Genomic DNA, 5,600 nt, shown 5'->3' with positions numbered 1-5,600 from the left:
CCCCTCTGTCTATGGGGCCATGCCAGCCGGCATCTGGGCACGCCCCTGCTGCTGCAGCAGCAAGGGGGGAGCACCAGGCAGACTGGGGTTTGGGTCCATGTTGGTGGGACAGGGAGGAGGGAATTAAATCCCCTCCCTGGCCAGTTCACTCCAGGCTACTGCCCAAGCTGGCCACACCCCCACCAGCACAGCTTCTCTGCAGCCGAGGGCTGCGCTAGCACCCCCTGGCTTCTGGCCTGAGCCGCTGCAGGCATGTGCCTGCATTTCCAGACTTAACAGTGAATGTCTATTCACTTGCAAATTGGTTTAACCTACGCATGTTAGACTAACCTGCAAAGACTGAATAAATTCAGGGTCCAGCTTTGTGAATGTCTGTCCCTAGCCCAGGAAGTCATCTAGTCCAAATATTTTCACTGAAGCTATGAGGAGACTATGAAGGAGATTCTGCAGTCTATTTCAGGGCTGCAAACATAAGACCAGCAGTTCAAATTCAGTCCATGGAACAGTTCTACCTGCTTGAGCTGCCCTATATCATCATCCGAGTTACTAATGAAAATATTGAATATATACCAGCCCAGAACCAACCTCCTATTTGAAATTCCATTCCAGTTAGGCAACAAACCATTGATAAGTACTTTTTGAGAGGTGGTGTTTTGTTTCTTTTTAAAGCAGTCATGGTAATTCAAATCAAGACCATGTTTTTCTTGTTTGTTAATCAGATCATGTCATCATTTGGCAATCCCACACAGTCAAGGTTGATCACTCCTCATAAAGTAAGTATTGTAGATGAGTCTGTTGAAGGAGGATCGAACCATGGATTTCTCAGTCTTGTCTCCTTTCCTTCTGTTTCTGTCGAAGATCATGTAGGAAAATGCCAAAAGCCACTAAGTTCAAGATATATCCCACCTGCTGCTTCCTCATTCCCTTTTACCCTGTCATAAAAGGATATTTGATTTTTTTTCTTTTGCTTTTTTGATAATATTTTCTAAAATCTTTCCAGGAATTGAAGTTAGACTGACTGGTTTATTATTCATTGGATTTTCCTTTTTGCCTCTTGTAAACATTGGCACTACATTTGGCCTTTTCCATTCCTCTGAGGCTCTCCCCTGTCTTCCATGAGTTCTCAAAGATAATTACTAATGGTTCAGGGATTGCTTCAGCCACTGCTTCAAATACTCTGGGGTGAATTTCATCAGATCCTGCTAACTTCAATACGCCTAACTTATCTAAATAATCTTTAACCTGTCCTTTTCCTGATTCGGACTGAGCTCTTATGCCCTTAACATTAATTTCACTAAGTATCTAATCACAAATTGCTTTGTTTTTGTTTTTCAAATATATTGAATACTCTAGCCTTCTCTGCATCATCTATTATTTGCTCTCCTTCCCTGTTAAGTAATGGCCTGGTTCTTTTAGTTGCTTTTCTCTTCCTTTTTAATTTTTTTTTTATAGAATTTTGCTTGTTACCTCTTATCTTCTGTAAAATATTTCATGGGTCCCTGAGCTCCTATAAATTGTTGCACTTTTCACCCCCCTTTTTTAAAAGTGTTTTTTCCTTCTTATGTTAAAATAAAAAACCCAGGCCCTACAGGAACAGCAAAGATGAAGAATACAAACTGAAGTTTGAAGGACCGAGTAAAATATGTAGGGATAGATTCATCCAGGGGATCCAGCAGCCAAAGGATAATTCTGGTAACAAAGCTTCTGTACCTGGGAGATTCTGGACAGGGAGAGGCAGGTAGCCAAGATGCATATCACCTCAGTGCCCTTTCTTAGCGTGATTCCTAAGATTGCTAGAACACAGTTCAGGATGATATTGGTTCTGCCCAGGACTCTGTCAGCTTAAAAGCAGATGTCTTGATCTTTTTTAATCTACTACTGTTACAGGTGACACCTAAGAGATTCCTGTGACTATTGGACACTAGAGAGATACAATGTCTCTGTTTCTGAAAGTTGTGACAGACCACACCCAAGTTCTTTGTTTCCCTGATAGGCTCTGCTTCAGGAAACAACTAGGTACGTGTGGGGTAGTATCAAGAATGTAAACTCTTTATAGTTTTGGAATCAATTGAACAGCTACAGTGAGCAAGGTGTTGGCAAGATCAAGTTCTTCATTTCTCCTGTTGTTGGTGTGACTCACTACCTAGCAACAGGGGAGAGAGGGGGAAAAATAAAAATTAAACATGAAAAATGTGGTTTAAAACCTCAACAACTGTCAGGGGAACTTATAGACAGCTCCCAAAACTGCTTTGATTTAAATGAACTAGATTTCAAGTTGATTGTATTCTTTTTTTTTTTTCCCCATAAAAGAAATAAAGATGATTTCTAAGAAGCAGATTGTTCACAGAAGGTTTCCTTTACCCAATTAGCAGGAAAAAACATTCAGACTATTTAGAAAGACAAATGGGAAATGATTTTATTGATTTTTTTCTTCTTTCAACTGTCATATTCTTTCCCTTCTTTTTGTATAGCATTTTACATCAGCAGAGGAGAGTGGAGGAAGGGAAAGGAGGGGAATCTCAGCCTGCAGCCTGCTCTCCCCTGCAGAAAGACTTGTAACTTCTGCAGGTGGATCTATGGGTCAAGGATTGGACTTTTATGTCACCTCAAGACCCATTAATGTGCAGTGGTAGAGATCATCCTCAAATCAAAGGATTGCTACTGATGTTGCTACCATCAGGGTGTTCACAGTCTGTGGACTCGGATATAAATTTCAGACTGCATGCTCCATTCAGTTCATACCATATCTCCTACAGTGCTAATGGTAGATTTCCACAGAAATGAGACGGGAATGTAACCATCATATTGCAGCTGCACTCATATTTGTTGTTGTTTACACAGTTCCTTATTGTCAGAGACAGGTTCTCTCAATGTGAAAACATGATCATATTCAGCCTCCATTACTTCTCTCCTTTGTTTTCCTTCCTTCCCCATCTTCCTTCCTTTATTTTCCTCCCTCCCTTTCCTATCTTTCTGAGTCTCCACTGTTCCTTCTTGGGTTTTGCTTTGTTTTCTTTTGGGGTGGTTTTTTTGCCTCCATCAAATCCTAGTGCATATTCCAGGTCCTGAAGTAATCGGCAAAGCTAACAGGAGTGATGACACAGAAGCACCATCGGTCTCTTTAGAATTGCTGTTCCACTGAGATTAAGAGGGGCAGGGGAGTTCACTCCTTTGTGCCACTCCTGGCTGGCTGCAGATTCTGGCCATGTTTGTTGCATTTGCTCTGCAGTCGTGAAGGAGCTAGAATTTTTTTTTTTTTTAATGGAAAGCTTAGATTCTGCACAAACTGAAAAAATCAGCCAGACAACCCAAGAGCACTCGGTACTCCATATTGGTTATTTATGATATAGTGATCCAAACATTTCCACATTAGTTTCTGTTGTTACTTTAAATGCATTATTTGAGAAAATGACTTCTAGGACAATGCAATTATATGTGATGCTAAGCTGTGATATACTGAATACTGCCTCCTTATTACTAACACTTACCTGTTAGAGACATATTTCTAAAGACTGCTGTGCCAGAATCTAAGGCTAGGTAAAGAGGTTCAAAAAGCTTGAGGCGGATTTGCATTAACTTTTGCAGCTTTTTTTGAGTGCCCTAGATTAGTCCATGAGTGAACAGAACTCATGTTCACCCTTAGGGGCAGGGGGGCACAGAGGTGGCCTGCACTGGCCAAGGCCAGCAGGCTGGGGGTGCTCACTGCAAGCTACTGAGGATTCCAGGCTTAGCCAAGCAGCCGGCCATGCCTGATTGGCCAGCGCAGCCGCAGCCCCAGCCCCAGCCCCTGTCTCTCTTGCCAGCTGTTGGCTGTCAGAGGGAGGGAGGGAGGGAGGGAGCCCTCTGCCATAGGGGCCCTCCCAGCTATGCTGGTTCCAGTCTGGGGTTGCCATTTCCCCACACCCTGCCCTTGGTTCCCAGCACAGCAGACAGGTGCACAGCTCTGAGCCATAGCAGCTGTCAGCAACATCTGGCAGGGGGAGAGTGGAGGACAAAGCACCCCGCTGTGCAGGCCCAGACCCAAACCAGCACACTGGATGGGGGAGCAGGGGGGAAGGAAGGGAGGTCATGTAGCAGGGAGCTCTGCTCCCCCCTGCTCCACCCAATTTCCCTGACAACCACACAGCCCTGAGCTGCAGTTCCTGGCTGTGACTGTCCCTCAAGCTGGGAACCAGGGGTGGGAGAAAAAAAATCAGACCCCCCTGCCATACAGCACCCCCCACCCCCAGCTTCCTGGCTTGGGTCAGGGGTGCTGGGCCAGGTCCACAGTGGAGGGTTTCATTTGCCCCCCACCCCCAGTTCCCAGGCCCGTGAACAGCCACAGACAGGAACCGTGGCTCAGAGCCGGGCTGTCTGCTGCACTGGGATCTAGCTGCAGGGAGGGGGAGAACAGAGCCCACTGCTGTGCAGACCCATCCCAGCACCCCCCCCATAACCCACTCCCTACCACTATCCCCACAGCTGCTCAGACAAGGGACAGAGGCTTTTCTGGCTTTTGTCTGAGACAGCCTAGCCCAGCTGGCCTGGCATTTACCTGGAGCAGACACACACCATCAAAGCTAGCACGCTGTCCTGGGAGGGGTGCCTGGTGGGATGCCGGAAGACAGCAAATGAAGGTGATTTGCTATGGGATCTGGGACAGAAGTTCAATACGCTCAGCGCCATAGCAATGAAGTTTGGCACCTGGGGCAAAGCCCACAGAGACAGCCTGCCCATGCCCTGTGCACAGATCTGGGGGGCACATGCCCCCCGCCACATGCTTGCCCAAGAGTGCATGCAGTGGTGAGAGCTGCCCTTCCCCCATCCCCATGCCCTCCAAATGAGCCACTCACATCTCCATCCTGTGCCCTGCCCCAGGTTGGGCAGCACCTGTTGGCGCCCTTTTACTTTGGTGCCCAGGGCATTCACCCAGCGTGCCACCCTGCCCACCCCTCCTCTTGCTATGGTTCTGGATATGGTTCTAACCTAAACCAATTAAATCTAATACTACATCCAGCCAGATCTATCTTACACCGGGGTCCACTTTTAAATCAGTCTTGAACTTCTGTTTTGGTACAAGTTTAGTCGTTTCGGTTCACTTATATACAGGTTATGTGCAATGTCTCTACCTAGCCTAATGCCTACTGCCCTCTCTCTATTTTTCTGAGTACTGCAGCTCATTGACTAATTTCATAGGGAAACACATGCAGCTCATTATGTTTTGGGCTATGTACTTTTTCAAGTACCTACACTTTTAAATTTTCCAAACAGTTAAACTATGCATTACTAAACTATGCACTCACCAATTTGCAAGCACAGCTGCTGTAATGCTGGGTACCTGAGAGCTAAGATCTCAGACAAGGACATTCATTATTTCTTTTTTTTTTATGCAGACACACAAAAGGGGCAAGACTTTTGTTCTGTCTTAAAAATCATGGATCAGATCCTTTTCAGAAACTAGGGATGATCTGAATCAAAGTGTATAGGCACAATATATGTATGTAAGTGCTACCAAAATCTTTGAATGTTGTGCTTGCAGATTGAGGGCACATACTCAACATGAAGACTGGAAACACAGAATTAGAGCTAGAAGGTACTGTAGGAGATTGTCAAGTCTAGCC

Source organism: Gavialis gangeticus, unplaced genomic scaffold (assembly GCF_001723915.1).
Source record: "Gavialis gangeticus isolate Ggan-Ray unplaced genomic scaffold, GavGan_comp1, whole genome shotgun sequence".
Lineage (NCBI taxonomy): Eukaryota > Metazoa > Chordata > Crocodylia > Gavialidae > Gavialis > Gavialis gangeticus.
This window is presented reverse-complemented; position numbering follows the sequence as displayed.